Here is a 16,954-nt window from a genome sequence, read left to right on the forward strand (position 1 = left end):
TTCGGGATCTTCATAACACCAGATCTGAATAGCCTTTTTTAAGGAAAATTATCTTCCACTCCTGGATCGAATCAAGAACGATCTCCAAACCTGGATCTCCCTCCCAATTAGCTTAGTAGGAAGAATTAATGTAATCCGTATGAACGTCCTCCCTAGACTGAACTACATATTTCAGATGCTCCCATGTTATCTCCCAGTTTCCTTCTTCAAAACAACTAACCAAAGCATCACCAAATTTATCACCTAGGATCAAGTTTTCCACTCTATCGAAACCTGAATCTAAGGGTGGTCTTGCCCTTCCCTCCCTTCAATTGTACTACTGGTCTGCCCAAATCCGCAACATGCTAACATGGATCACAAACAGACAAGAGTCAACGTGGATTCAGATAGAAGCCCAATCCTGTGGTTCATTGCCCTTAAGCTCAATTATATTTCATTAATAACTTTAGTGAAGTGGGCAACATAGCCAAAACCTTTGTGATTTACAGCACCCTACTAGCGTGGAGGGACTGTAAGAAATACCTGGGCATTTCCTCCCAAATATGTTCTCACTCGCCTATAGTAGGCAACCCAGACTTGCCGAAAGCCCTGAGGGATGCCAACTTTAATCTTTGGCCTACTCTAGGAATCAAGACCCTTTCAGACCTATTTCATCAGAAAACCACTACACTGAAATCCTTTCAAGAGCTCTGCAGTGAATTCAATGTGCCAAGATCCCATTTTTTTTTTTAAATATCTTCAAATTAGACATGTAATTTCCTCATTTACCTCCAAGAGGAGGTTTAGAACTCAGTTGAATGAAGTTGAAACCCTTCTTGTCACAGCACAATCCATTAAAGGCAAAATATCTTACATCTATAGACTCCTTTATGAGAAAGGAAGCTCCTCCTTTACTCCTTTGAAAATAATCTGGGAAAAGGACCTTGGTCTGACTATCAGTGATGAGTTATGGGCGGAGGTTTGCAACAGGGTATACTGCTCCTCTACCAGTGTAAAAATGAAAGAATCTAATTACAAATTTTTGTACAAATTTTATTATACTCCTTTGAGACTCCATAGAATGAAAACAGATATGTCTCCTAACTGTAAAAGATGTACCTCTGAAAGTGGAACCTATATGCATGTATTTTGGAGCTGTAGAGAGATCTGTACATACTGCTGCACAGGAATTACTAGATGTACAGTTTGATATGACCCCGTGGATCTATCTTCTTAATGCCCAGCAGGACTTTGTTCTTGATCCTGACAGAGAACATTTGCTTATGACTATTACATACTTTGCTAAGAAATGTATTCTTCTATTGTGGGCCTCTAATACCCCTCCTACATTTAAAATGTGGATTGACCAGATTGTTGACTTTCTTCCTCTTGAAAAGCTCACTTATGACCTCCACAAGAGACAGCCCAAGTTTGATAGACTCTGGTCTCCACTATTCAACTATATTTCAAACTGGACAGAGTGAACGGGGTGACTAGGGAAATGCGCAGATACATGTTGTGTAAGGTACTGTAAAACCTAAAAACTAATTATTGGCCCGTCGTCTCAGCGAATGCTTGAAATAGCTGATAAGAACCTTGATAGTGCTGCTGCAAGTGGTATGTGTTTTGTGTGTTTTTATTTTAATTAAGTTTTTGAGTACGTGTGCGTATGTATGTATGTATGTATATATATATATATATATATATATATATATATCAAGGAAAATAGATTAAGAAAAAGAAATGCTTTTATTTGACTTTATCATTCATTTTAATTTAAATTTTAAAATTTTATTTAAATTTTAAATTATTTTAATATTTTATTTTTTCAAATGTATTATTATTATTATATATATATATATATTTTTTTTTAAGTCTGTCACATCTGTGAATGTGGAATGTTTTTTGTTGGTTGATTGAAAAACAAGAAAACTTTAAAAACTTTAAATTGAAAAAAAGAAAATACATCTGAAATGTGCCAAAGTGACTGAAAAATAAAAAAGTTATGACAGAGTGAATAACAAAATCAAAATGGGGAGGTCAAGGCCCATGGGCATGTGCCCTTCTTGCCGAGTCAGTATATGTTCATGATTACTATGGGTTTAGATAGCTGACTAGTCCAACTTACCAATATAAACATTGTTAGCTGACATGGCTAATTGAGTGACTGAATTCAAAAGTATTTACACAACAGTCACTTTTTGACAGTATCCCTTTCGATCTAAACAAACAAAAACAAACGTTCCATACATGTTTGGAATGAAGGGTTAAGAAAGTGACTTTTTTGCAAAAACATTCAGGAGATAAAACCCATTAAGCATACCCCACCATACCATGACATCTGGAAAAGACAAAACGTTGAATTTGATATAATAGGAAAGCTTACAAACAGTGTTGTCAAATTATACTAAATGGTGGGTCGTGGCATGTCAGAGTAAAAATAAAATAAAAAACACACAAATATAAAAACGCAACATGTTTCAAGAGCTAAAAAAAATAAAATAAATAATAATAATTCTCCATTTTTGTGCACAAATCTATTTACATCCCTGTTAAGTGAGCATTTCTCATTTGCCAAGATAATTCATCCACCTGACAGGTGTGGAATATCAAGAAGCTGTTTAAACAGCATGATCATTACACAGGTGCACTTTGTGCTGGTGACAAAAAAAGGCCACTAAAATGTGTCACACAACACAATGCTACAGATGTCTCATGTTTTCAGGAAGCGTGCCATTGGCAGAAATGTTGCCAGAGAATTGAATTCTCATTTCTCTACCATAAGCCACCAACATGGTTTTAGAGAATTTGGCAGTACGTCTAACCAGCCTCACAATCGCAGACCACGCGTATGGAGTCGTGTGGGTGAGCGGTTTGCTGATGTCAACGTTGTGAACAGAGTGCCCCATGGTGGTGATGGAGTTATGGTATGGGCAGGCGTAAGCTACGTGCAATGAACACTATTGCATTTTATCGATGGCAATTTGAATGCACAGAGATACCATGGCGAGATCCTGAGTCCCTTTGTCGTGCCATTCCTCTGCCATCATCACCTCCTGTTTCAGCATGATAATGCACGTCCCCATGTCGCAAGGATCTGTACACAATTCCTGGAAGCTGAAAATGTCCCAGTTCTTCCATGGCCTGCATACTCACCAGACATGTCACCCATTGAGCATGTTTGGGATGCTCTGGATCAATGTGTATGACAGCATGTTCCAGTTCCCGCCAATATCCGGCAACTTGACAGAGACATTGAAGAGGAATGGGACAACATTCCTTGTCAGCTCGGGGATTTGAACCTGCAACCAACCTTACTAGTCCAACGCTCTAACCACTAGGCTACCCTGCCGCCCCACATTGAATGACACTAACTGGATTGTTAGATTTCAGAGTAGCGTTTGAGGTTATTGATCATATATTGTTATTGAAAAAAAAAATGAACTTGTTATGGCTTTACGTGACCTGCCATCACATGGTGGGAGAGTTACTTATCCAATAGAACAGAGCATTCATCATCAGCTACAGTACCAGGCAAAAGTTCAGACACTCCTACTTTTCTTTATGTTTACTATTTTCTACATTGTAGAATAGGGAAGACATCAAATCTATGAAATAACACTTATAAAACATATGATTTCATATTTGAGATTCTTCAAAGTAGCCACCCTTTGCCTTGAGAACGAAGGCAAAGCATTGCACACTTGGCATTCTCTCAACCAGCTTCACCTGGAATGCTTTTCCAACCGTCTTGAAGGAGTTCCCACATTATGCTGATCACTTGTTGGCTGCTTTTCCTTCACTCTGCAGTCCAACTCATCCCAAACCATCTCAATTGGGTTGAGATCGGGGGATTGTGGAGGCCAGGTAATCTGATGCAACACTCCATCACTCTCCTTTTTGGTCAAATAGCCCTTACACAGCCTGGAGGTGTGTTGGGTCATTGTCCTGTTGAAAAACAAATGATAGTCCCACTAAGCCAAAACCAGATGGGACGACATACCACTGAAGAATGCTGTGGTAGCCAGGCTAGTTAAGTGTGCACTGAGTTCAAAATAAATCACTGACAGTGTCACCAGCATAGCACCCCACACCAACACACCTCCATGCTTCACGGTAGGAACCACACATGCGGAGATCATCTGTTCACCTACTCTGCATCTCACAAAGACATGGCGGTTGGAAGCAAAAAATCTCAAATTTGGACTCAGATCAAAGGACAGGATTTCCACAGGTCTAATGTCCACTGCTCATGTTTCTTGGCCCAAGCAAGTCTCTTCTTCTTATTGGTGTCCTTTAGTAATGGTTTCTTTGCAGCAATTTGACCATGATGGCCTGATTCAGGCAGTCTCATCTTAACAGTTGATGTTGAAATACTTGAAGTCTTCATTGCTTTAGTTTATTCAGTAAATTTTTTCTTAGCTCTTTCTTGAACTGCATTGTTGGTTACGGGCTTGTAAGTAAGCATTTCATGGTTAGGTCTACACCTGTTGTATTCGGTGCATGTGACAAATAAAATTAGCTATGAAGCATTTATTTGGGCTACAATTTCTGAGGCTGGTAACTCTACTGAGCTCTAATGAATCCTCTTTAGCAGAGGTAACTCTGGGTCTTCCTTTCCTGTGGCGGTTCTCATGAAAGCCAGTTTCATCATAGTGCTTGATGGTTTTTGCGACTGCACTTGAAGAAACTTTCAGTTCTTGACATTTTCCGGATTGACTGACCTTCATGTCCTAAGGTAATGATGGACTGTCGTTTCTCTTTGCTTTTTTCAGCTGTTCTTGCCACAAAATGGACTTGGTCTTTTACCAAATACAACTGATTGGCTCAAATGAATTATGAAGGAAAGAAATTCCACAAATTAACAAGGCACACCTCCTAATTGAAAAGCATTCCAGGTGACTACCCACATGATGCTGGTTGAGAGAATGCCAAAGAGTGTGAAAAGCTGTCATCAAGGCAACGGGTGGATACTTTGAAGAAACTCAAATATAAAACATATTTGGATGTTTAACACTTTTTTTGGTTACTACATGATTCAATGTGTGTTATTTCATAGGTTTGATGTCTTCACTATTATTCCACAACGTGGAAAATATTTTTTTTTAAATTGAGAAAACCCCTGGAATGAGTAGGTGTCCAAATTCTTGACTGGTACTGTATGTACAGTGCGGTCTCCCTCAGGGCAGTTCCTTTGGGACGTTACTCTTCTCCATTCTCACAAAACCATTTGTCACTTGTCTTAGAAGAAGCTAAACTATGTCTGCTGATGATTGTACACTCTACACATCAGCACCTACAGCCAGTGAGCTCACAGACTCTTGGCAAGGAGTTACAGTCAGTGTCAGAATGGACACCAATTAATTGGTCTTAAATACATTTAAAACCAAAAGCATTGTATTTGGTTCAAAGCATTCCTCACAGACCTACACCTCAACTGGAGGTGTGTATAAAGGGTGTGACCGTTGATCACGTTGAAGTAGCCGAACTCCTAGGAGGAACAATGGGTGGTCAGTTATCATGGTCAAGTTATATTGACAAAGTTGTTGTGAAGATGGGGGAGAGGTACAGTATGTCTGTTATAAAAACAAGTCCGATCTTCATTACTGTCCGTGCATCAAAGAAAGACCTAGCAAAGCTGCAGCTGGCTCAAAACAGAGCAACACGCCTTGCACTTAACTGCACACACACAACATGTATGATAGCCTTTCATGATTAAGAGAAGTAGTCCATTTCTGTTCAGTCTTTTAAAGAAATGCATGTGTTGAAAAGGCCTAACCACTTATAAACTATATTTGCATTCACTTTCAGAACAGACATACATACCCACCAGACCCATCACTACGGGTTTCTTCACGGTACCCAAACCTAAAACAGATTTAACGTGTCACTCATGTATAGAGTCATGCCATCATGGAATGATCTGTTACCAGAGTAACTGTAGGTTACTCAGTTACATATAGAGTCATGTCATTATGGAATGATCTATTTATTTTTTTATTTAACCTATATTTAACCAGGTAGGCTAGTTGAGAACAAGTTCTCATTTGCAACTGCGTCCTGGCCAAGATAAAGCATAGCAGTGTGAACAGACAACACAGAGTTACACATGGAGTAAACAATTAACAAGTCAATAACACAGTAGGGGGAAAAAAGAGTCTATATACATTGTGTGCAAAAGGCATGAGGAGGTAGGCGAATAATTCCAATTTTGCAGATTAACACTGGAGTGATAAAAGATCAGATGGTCATGTACAGGTAGAGATATTGGTGTGCAAAAGAGCAGAAAAGTAAATAAATAAAAACAGTATGGGGATGAGGTAGGTAAAAATGGGTGGGCTATTTACCGATAGACTATGTACAGCTGCAGCGATCGGTTAGCTGCTCAGATAGCAGATGTTTGAAGTTGGTGAGGGAGATAAAAGTCTCCAACTTCAGCGATTTTTGCAATTCGTTCCAGTCACAAGCAGCAGAGAACTGGAACGAAAGGTGTCCAAATGAGGTGTTGGCTTTAGGGATGATCAGTGAGATACACCTGCTGGAGTGCGTGCTACGGATGGGAGTTGCCATAGTGACCAGTGAACTGAGATAAGGCGGAGCTTTACCTAGCATGGACTTGTAGATGACCTGGAGCCAGTGGGTCTGGCGACGAATATGTAGCGAGGGCCAGCCGACTAGAGCATACAAGTTGCAGTGGTGGGTGGTATAAGGTGCTTTAGTGACAAAACGGATGGCACTGTGATAAACTATTACCAGAGGTTACTCAGTTATGTATAGAGTCATGTCATCATGGAATGATCTGTTACCAGAGGTTACTCAGTTACGTATAGAGTCATGTCATCGTGTAATGATCTGTTACCAGAAGGTTACTCAGTTATGTGTAGAGTCATGTCATCATGGAATGATCTATTACCATAGGTTACTCAGGTATATATAGAGTCATATCATAGTGGATCAGCCACTCTGACAGAAAAAAGAATGTTTAGACTTAATAACATATTGTATCACAGCACCTCTCCTCTCTAAAGATCTCATTTAACAATATGAATAGTATCTTGTCTCTCCAATATATAACTCTGAAATCAAAATAATCAACATAATTATCTTGTGGTGTTCTTGTCTGTAACTGTCATGTATGTGTATGTATTATGTAGACCCCAGGGAAGAGTAGCTGCTGTATGTGCAGTATCTAATGGGGATCCTAATAAACTAAACTGCAGAGTGAACAGCAAGAAAGTGCTCGTGACTGTGGTTGAGCAACTGCTCTCTCCTTGAGTGATAGGGGGCGGGGCTTGGTGTGGTTAGCAGCATGCAGCAGGAAGGAGAGGGAGAGAGAGGATTTCAAGTAGCAAACGGAGCAAACTATTTAAAAAAAACTGACATTTAGCAAACCAAAACATTAAAATACAGTTATACAAAAAGCCAAACCGGTCCGTGCTTCAGTACCACCCTTCCCTAGCGGGAACACAAGCCCCCTTTATCCTTTATGAATGGGTTGACACTGGAAGCCCTTACTGTTTTATGTAACTAGCTAGATTACATTTATTTCACTTCAATTCAAACTAAATCTTATCCTATGCTTCTTTCCATTTGAAGTTACAACGCTCGTGGAGATTGTGTCCTTTTCTGCCTTGTTGTTTAAACCAAAAGATAAGCTAGCTATACAACTACCGCCCTTTTATCTATACTTTAGCTAGCTAGCTATACAACTAACCCCCTTTTATCTATACTTTAGCTAGCTAGCTATACAACTACCGCCCTTTTATCTATACTTTAGCTAGCTAGGTATACAACTACCGCCCTTTTATCTATACTTTAGCTAGCTAGGTATACAACTAACCCCTGTTTATCTATACTTTAGCTAGCTAGGTATACAACTAACCCCCTTTTATCTATACTTTAGCTAGCTAGGTATACAACTAACCCCCTTTTATCTATACTTTAGCTAGCTAGGTATACAACTAACCCCCTTTTATCTATACTTTAGCTAGCTAACTTTCGTTTGCTACCTGAGAAGCTAATGTGTGTCGAATCTGTGCTGACAGATTGAATTTAAACAAAATTCACCAGCAGGTGCCTGGGTCGTCATTTATAACCGTTGCGTACATTTCACACTAAAGTCCAGCATGCACTATTTCTGAAAATTCTGTACACAAACAAAAATATTGACATTTATAAACTTGGTGCACACCATACATACGCATTTTCCCATTATAAATTAGACTGGAAGTAAAACGGAGTGCGAATGAACAGACATTAAAACTCCACCTGCAAAATGACCTCCTTTTTATGGTGACAATAACCCCCTTTGTTTTGCTGAATAACGTGACTATTGGCATTAGGCTACGACAGTCTCTAAAAGAAAGAGAAAAGGCAACTCATCACATTGCCGTTAGAGGTGTGGGCAGAAAGTGTGGATATTTTTCAATGATCTTTTCCCCCAAACTTAAACAAAAAGTCTGCTCATTCTGAACATTTGAGTGTATATTCAGAACTATTTTAAAAGTAGGGTAATTTGTACAGCCCACACTTCTATGCAAAATACAAATTGTTGTTTAATATTTTTCTCATCAACAGATTGTGTTCCGATATCCTGCTTTGCTATAGGCGCAGAGATGAAATAGGCACGGATGTCACAGCAATACTGTAGACTACTCATATACGGTCATATTTGACATAAACTACGGGTCCATTTATTGTAAACATTCTGCCACACATATTTTGCAGCAATTTATGATGTATCTGGTAAAGGACTGTAAGTTTCTGAAAGAGAGAGAACCATGACAAAATGGTTGTGGACCTGTCAGCAATAAGTTTGAATTCATTTTTATATAATGGACTGCCCACCAATTCTGAAATAATGTCTAGGGCCGGCTACCAAAATATAATCAACTTACAGTCACATACATAGTAGGGCTGGGAATGACCAGGGACCTCACCACACTGAGGGGCCTCGCCATATCGTCACCATAGAGGGACCTCACCATACCATATTATCACCATACTGAAAGACCTCACCACACTGAGGGGCCTCGCCATATCGTCACCATAGAGGGACCTCACCATACCATATTATCACCATACTGAGAGACCTCACCACACTGAGGGGCCTCGCCATATCGTCACCATACCATAGTATCACCATACCATATTATCACCATACTGAGAGACCTCACCATACCATATTATCACCATACTGAGGGACCTCACCATACCATATTATCACCATACTGAGAGACCTCACCACACTGAGGGGCCTCGCCATATCGTCACCATAGAGGGATCTCATCATACCATATTATCACCATACTGAGAGACCTCACCATACCATATTATCACCATACTGAGAGACCTCACCATACCATATTATCACCATACTGAGAGACCTCACCATACCATATTATCACCATACTGAGAGACCTCACTATACCATATTATCACCATACTGAGAGACCTCACCATACCATATTATCATCATCATCATACTGAGAGACCTCACCATACCATATTATCACCATACTGAGAGACCTCATTATACCATATTATCACCATACTGAGAGACCTCACCATACCATATTATCACCATACTGAGAGACCTCACCATACCATATTATCACCATACTGAGAGACCTCACCATACCATATTATCACCATATTATCACCATACTGAGAGACCTCACTATACCATATTATCACCATTCTGAGAGACCTCACCATACCATATTATCACCATTCTGAGGGACCTCACCATACCATATTATCACCATTCTGAGGGACCTCACCATACCATATTATCACCATTCTGAGGGACCTCACCATACCATATTATCACCATACCATATTATCACCATTCTGAGACCTCACCATACCATATTATTATTATTGCCATACCTTGTTTTTTCCCCCCTGAGTTCCCAGTTGTCTTGAAAGCACCGACAATCCAGGGAATGCCAGGGATGACAAAGTTTGACAAAATATGCCCACGAAGGACTTCTGTACCACCTTCCTCTTCAAGTGAACACAGCACAAGGTGAGTCCAAAAATGTTGTATATTGCTGCATAAATGATGTAATATGCCAGGGATATATGTATACTGTAGCTAAGAAAGCTAAGTGTATGTTGTGTAGTAAGCTGTTAGTAGCCCATGTGCCTCACCCTAATAATGTGGTCCCTTTTCCCCCTCATAGTTTCACCTACTGTTCTGACTTGGTGGTGCACATGTAGCCTATAGCCTGTTTTAGAGAAATGATATAATTGAATATTGTAAGAGCTTTCATTGTCTGTTTATATGCCCCCTTTATGTATCCTATGGCTCTGACTTGGTGTACAGGAAGAACACTGTAAGAATGGCCCATGTTCTGAATTCTGTCGCTGTACATTTCAGGTGATGAACAAATAGTTATATTGACTACGTCCGTCTTAGCTCGTTTATTAATGTCTTAATCTAAATGACCCATTGCCTCTTATCGTTCCTTAATGCCATAGTTTGTACATCTCAGTTGTCATTAGAAACCACATTTGTTTAAGCAAATCAGCCATATCAGCTATGTTTTTTTTTTAAGGCAGTAAATTAAACTGAAGGAACTGTTTCACTGCCAAATAAGGCTGCGCTGATAGCCAGGTATAACAGTGGTAAGGTGTATGGACTCTGCTGTTGGGACAGCTTTATGTAGGTCTTAACAGTTTGTGGGCACCGCTTGTCACCGGTATAGTGCAATGAATGTATTGTTTAGTGTTATAGCTTTCCTGGTATGCATTAAAAAAAAAGTTTGCTCCAAGATTTAGATGCTAAAATTGCCATTGCATACCTGTCAAGCAGATGGATTATCTTGGCAAAAGGAGAAATGCTCATTAACAGGGATGTAAACAAATTTGGCCACAAAATTAGAGAAATAAGCTTTTTGTGAGTGTGGAAAACTTCTGTGATCTTTCGTTTCAGCTCATGAAACCAACACTTTACATGTTGCGTTTACATTTTTGTTCAGTATAATAAAATAATGTTCTATTCTAATTCTGTGAAACTGACCTCATCATTGTGATTTCACGGTTGTTGAGAAACCAACTGCAAAACGATCACGAATGAAACCTAATATATAATTATTTCTATGAGCGAGCATGAGAATGATGGTGCTGCTTATAACGTTTGTGCTCCAACTGAACAGCCCACAAGCCACTAGCTAACAAAACAAAAAGGAGAAAAAAATTAAGTCACTAACAACAATTGAACAGTTTCAGCTAAGTTGCTAGTCTTTCTTTTGTTCTGTTGTCTAGTCATATTTCACAAAGAAAACAACTTATGTTGTAGTTGGTAAACACATAGCTCCACCCACCTTGTCAGCCGGTATCCGGAAACGTCCCCACTTCCGCTTTCAGACCCTTTTCTTAGCTAGCCAATATGCTAACAATAGCGCCTAGGTCAACAAGCTTTTTTTCTCTCCAGATAATTTATTTAAAACATCCCCCAAAAAAATATTACGTTCATAATTGATCAGTATGAACTTACGATTAGACGCCAAGTAACTATACAATCAAATATTGGTCATAGTTCTCCAAACCACACCATGATGGTGATACACTGAGCCACAGCAATAAGACGAGGAACCAAGATGATTTGGTCGAGAAAAAAATAATGTTCATCTGCTCCCACTGCCAGCTATATACGCCATGGCTCCTTCACAGAGCAAGCGCAGGAGTAGGTGGGGCACTCAAACAAACCATTTTCCAGGACGCCTCTATCCCGCTGGGAACTCTGGCTGTTGTAGTTTTTACATAGTTTATTGTCTCGCCTCTCTCCAGTCTATGGGAACGTGTAAATAAATCCTCGACGACTACATCTCCACGCCTACCATTTGCCTTTGCTGTTTCCATGCCGTCATTGAAATATATCGGGGAAACCATTTTTAATCTGAAAATCAGCCAATCATTACAAGCCAAAGGGGCGGTAAACTCCGAGGTGTTGTCCAATGAGCGAAAGTATTGATGTCCGTGGGTGGTGTTGTGTATCTGTCAGTCAGTTTCAGAAGCGGAGAGAGAGGATCATAGAGGAAAAAGCTCTCTGGCTACGACTTTTGTCGAATTCACATACCAACATCTAAACCGAACCGGGGTCAGTGGACAAACGCTAAAAAATAAATAAAAACAACTGGAAAATTGTAGGATTAAATGATTTTATGGATTAATTTGAACCTTTTCTTTCGTCGAAAGAAAACATTCTCAACTTGACTTCATAGGTAAGGGATCGTGCTTTTTGCATGCCTTAGGACGGGGTGAAAAAAAATATTACCGACTTGGACTACATTGAATTTCGATGCCTGGAAAAAAAAAACGGATTGTAATGTGATCAAATTGAATCTAGGGGGGATGAATGAAACATCAATCGTGAACATGGAATCGTAACTCTTAAATGCACACGTTAAATCTAACATTTAATCGGTGAATCGTTTTATTTTATGAATAGTGTAACACCTAGGCTTTACCCATTTCCTCGTTTTAAAAATGACATACTTTATTTATTGTGTTGGAACAATGCGACTTGCCAACGTCATTCATTGTAACCTGCCGTGTTGTCGACTTGTTTCATAATGGTACTGAGAGGATCACTTTCTACTGGGCCAGCGACCCACTGTTGTGGTGGAATTTTTTTTTAAACACGACGATTCACTTTCTAATGGTGTGTGGCTGCCTGGTAGGCATCGAATAGCTTTCGTTAACTGATTGGGAGAAAATGCTGCCTTGTTGGAGTCAGAGCTAGTCCTCCTTACGTAAGACTATGCCTACATCAGTAAACATTTCCCCTCGCTTTTTGCATCGACTTCCAATACAGTAACGTTCGCTACGTTTTTTATGGAGTTTCACAAGTCAATTGCGAATCTGAACTCGGCTACATTTTCTTTTGTTGCTCTGATTTTTTTTTTAAGGCCAGCAACAATGTTGCAATTGAGTCAGAACTCGCTCCTTCTAGTGGCCGTAGTAGTTGTTCTGCTGCAGCTTGACACATTTCGATGTTCCCCCTCGTCGAAATGATTTCGTCCTTTTATTTGTTGCCTGATAATCCCCGGTAAACACTTATTTTGAGTCGGGGGAAATGACTGGACCAGCGGAGTTGTCTGGGGGTGACATTGTCGCCACCGAGATCGGCAACTCGTCGAGAGCTATTTTGGCTTTACGTTATAACCTCAAAGTGAAATGTGTCACGCCTCCTGAACAAGGATGTAATTCTTGGCGATTATTATTTGTCTAGAATTCAGTGTTTTGAAACGACTTTATTGGGCTCGATCTTGTTGCCAAGTGTTTTGTCAATTTTGCTTCTTTGTCAGAGAGGCACACTTGGATGTACTCGACCGTCAGCAAATTTGTAGAACAACTGCTTCGCTGCTCGTATAGACGAGACGGGGGTGAATCAATCTGTTTTCAATCGTCCTGCAGCAGTCTTACTTTCAATAACTTTGCATTGTTTTGCTCTCATAGAATTAACGTTGTAATGACAAGTGCTAGTTCTTGGTTAGGGTTGTCGAGTGTAGTTTTATCGCACTATTTGCTTACCGATCTCTGTGGAGATAGCCAGCAGATTCCGACCCTACTGTTATGCTTCGAGCTTGTACTGAGCTGCACTGGGGTCTGAAATTGCCATCATGATCTGATTTAACGCCCTATTCGGACAGGATTAGTTTTAGAGGTGAGGTTGGGTAATGTAATTATGTGCAAGAGCACAAAACGCCATATCTGTAATTGTAGGACCGTCCGAATCGGCCATCTCTATAATTTTTACATGGCAGAGGTAACAATTCTCAAGTTTGACAGGTGTTGCTCACGGTTTGAGCAAGAAAACAATAACATACAATAAATGGAATGAAGTGCTGTACATAAGCTATATATGAATGACCTACAAGTATCAACTTTCACAGTGAATCATTTTATATATATGTTTCGTGTGAATGAATTGAAAAATATCACACATTTTTAACCCTTGCTGTTAATAGATGGCCAAGCAGCAGCATTCAACTGACCTAAACGTTTGGAAATGATACGTTAACTTTCTCATCCATAGCCTTTAAAACACATCTCAAGTGCAGGGGGCATTTAGGACGTAAATGCGTCGCTAAAATATCCCAAGGGGGCATTTAGGACGAATGATTATAATCAAACTTACTCAATTAAAATATTATGGCTGCACTGTTACCAAAGGTATGAGTGTGGCACTATCACCTGGACATGTTGAAATATCTTCACTCCTAGAATACAAACCTTCAGGCTTCAATAATAACTGTCAATTTATTTGAAGAACAAAAAAAAAGTTTGAATTACATGGGGCAGTTTTGGGGGAAAAAACGAATTCCGTCCGAATCGTCCTCTGGAATAATGGACATTGTGGAGTAATAATGACATATAACCAACCTTCTCTAGTAATACTAGTCCCGTGTGAATAGGGCTTAAGACACAAGATGTGGGTCAGAATTGTTTTGTCTCGGAACCATTAGTTTTAAAGCTGTTATTTTTATCACCATGCTAGCTACCAGTAGCCACAGCAGCCATTATGTAATGGCACTTTGCGTTGAACAACAAACGAGTTTGACTGTCCACAATGGCAGAGGTGGCTACTGCTAGCTAGCATGAGAATGAAAATGGCAGTTTTCAGGAAAAGTACCAGTATTAAAAAAATATATATATATTCGGTTTATCAGTTTGGATATAGGCAACATTTGTAATACAGTTGCACATCCCTGCATTGAGGTATGTTTTCCGACCCATATCTCGCGCCTGTTCGCGGTGTGTTTTTACACTTGGTCCCTTACAGTTTTTTTTGTTGTTGAACTTTGTACGATTTGCTTAATAATTTTGTGCAGTGTGAACACTCCAAAGGAACTCAGACCCCTCAAAAGAGCCCCCCCGACAGGAACCGAACAGTTCCCTTTTTTAGGGCAATGTGAACACAGCTCCCCAGGTTGGCTTTTCATTATTCCCGCACCCTACACTAGACTACTACAAAGCCATTTCCCCTGCCATAAACTCTCTCACATTGGGGCCACAATAGAGAGATGATGATATGTGCTGTTTTTGAATAGGCATATTGATTATCGATTGTCAAGGATGCACAGAAATGTCCAAATATGTGTGGAGTTTTTAGTTCAGATTCTTTGTTTTCAATATGTGATCTATAGCTTCATAAGCTGTTTATTCTATTGTGGGGTTTGAATAGTGTGAGAAGTCAACATATTTGGTGAGAATCACAGCATAGGGTACAACATCTTTTCTAGTTCTTAAAAGGCCAGTAGCCTACGATGGGTGGCGATTTTTACATTTCAGCATCATTTCATCTGCAGTTATTCTTCTGCTATTTATTCTGTTACGATTAACATGTAAATATTATATTAGTATTTAAAATCTAGCCGGTGATAAAACATTCTGATGGAATGGCTTTGTCCTGCACTTTGTAAAAACCCAGAGTGCATTTGGTGAATGTTGGAAAAAGATATTGGTTCCTTTCTAAACATAGCAATGTGAACGCAAAGGGTATTCGGATCGCAAAATAGGTGACGTGAACTGGCAAAATAGTTCTCATCCAAAGGCAAGAGCAGTTTGAATACAAAAATGACTTGAGTTATTTCGGTTTTTCTTACCCCAGAGTTCACTTTAAAGTGGACCGAGTTCGGTTCTTTTCAAGAGGACTATATGTCAAAACACCCTTAAACGGATAATCAACCACAAGCTATATAAATTGCATTTATTAACATCTACTTTAGTTTTTTTGAGATGTTTTTTTTATTACAGACAACTTAATGCATACTTTTATATTATGGAAGCTGGAGAAAAAAATGAACAAATTATATATTTTAAAAAAAAACTGCAAAGTATTTTTCCAGAGTGTACTATCAAATACATGCAATTTTCTCCTTGAAACCTTTAATTGAAACACTATAGAATTCCATCCATTCCTATGGAGGACTGCTCCTACTGGGGGGTGCCAATATGGCCGACTGGTGGCTTCAAAGCCTCTCTCTGGCCAATACGTACTATCAGCTGTCCAGGGTATATATAGATTTTTGTCATTGGGAGCATTGGGAGATTTTACTTTAAAAAGAAATATGTATATTTAACACGTTCTCATTTACAACAGCGACCTGGCCAAGATAAAGCTTGTTCGACACATACAACAACACAGAGTTACACATGGAACAAATAAACGTTCAGTCAATAACACAGTAGAAAAATATATGTACAGGTTGTGGAAATGTAGAAGATTAGGGAGGTGAGGCAATAAATAGGCCATAGAGGCGAAATAATTAGTAGTTGGGTGTGCTATTTACAGATGGGCTGTGTACAGGTACAGTGATCGGTAAACTGCTCTGACAGCTGATGCTTAAAGTTAGAGAGGGAGATATGACTCCAGCTTCAGTGATAAAAATAATTTTGCAATTCATTCCAGTTATTGTCAGCAGAGAACTGGAAGGAAAGTCGGCCAAAGTAAGTGTTGGCTTTGGGGATGACCAGTGAAATATACCTGTTGCTACTTAAAGGTTAAAGATAGAGAACGACCAACATGGATTTTTTTTCAGGCTGATACTGATTGTTGGGGGTCAAGGAGGACAAAATAATGGTAATTTTATTTGAATGGTAAATCTCTTGATAAACTCGGTAAATTAAGATGGAAAATACCTACCTCCAAATTTGAAACTTGTTCATCTATCTGTCAAGAAATAGTCAAGTTACAACCCGGCCAACTCTACTCCTTTTTTTCTTTTTTTTTTCTTTTCTTTTTCTTCTTCTTCTTCTTCTTTTTTTTATTAACAACAAATCAATACATAAAGCACATGAGGGAACACAAGCATACATAGATTACAAACAATGGACAATCGCGCTAGGGGTGGGGCTGGGGGCAGGGCTAGGGGCGGGGCTGGGGGCGGGGCTAGGGGGTACAATATCACATTACAATTACACAAGCACCTTAAGGGACATGCATATACTTACAATTCTAACA

At 39.4% G+C, this 16,954-nt stretch overlaps 2 protein-coding genes across 6 annotated transcripts in view; one reads left to right on the top strand and one right to left on the bottom strand.

Moving 5' to 3' along the window:
- Nucleotides 1-11,661, bottom strand: part of ggps1 (geranylgeranyl diphosphate synthase 1) — a 45,370-nt gene extending 33,709 nt beyond the window's left edge. For both annotated transcript variants that reach the window (XM_020454351.2, XM_031799701.1), the window contains exon 1: nt 11,310-11,661. The gene's annotated coding sequence lies outside the window, so the exon portion shown is untranslated. The remainder of the gene's footprint in view (nt 1-11,309) is intronic.
- A 334-nt stretch (nt 11,662-11,995) lies between these two features.
- arid4b (AT-rich interaction domain 4B) overlaps nt 11,996-16,954 on the top strand; it is a 187,036-nt gene continuing 182,077 nt past the window's right edge. For 3 of the 4 annotated variants that reach the window (XM_031799894.1, XM_031799896.1, XM_031799897.1), the window contains exon 1: nt 12,003-12,209. The gene's annotated coding sequence lies outside the window, so the exon portion shown is untranslated. Of the gene's footprint in view, nt 12,210-16,954 lie in introns of all 4 variants that reach the window. The other variant, XM_031799895.1, reaches the window with a different exon arrangement.

Source organism: Oncorhynchus kisutch, linkage group LG20 (assembly GCF_002021735.2).
Source record: "Oncorhynchus kisutch isolate 150728-3 linkage group LG20, Okis_V2, whole genome shotgun sequence".
NCBI classification, from domain to species: domain Eukaryota; kingdom Metazoa; phylum Chordata; class Actinopteri; order Salmoniformes; family Salmonidae; genus Oncorhynchus; species Oncorhynchus kisutch.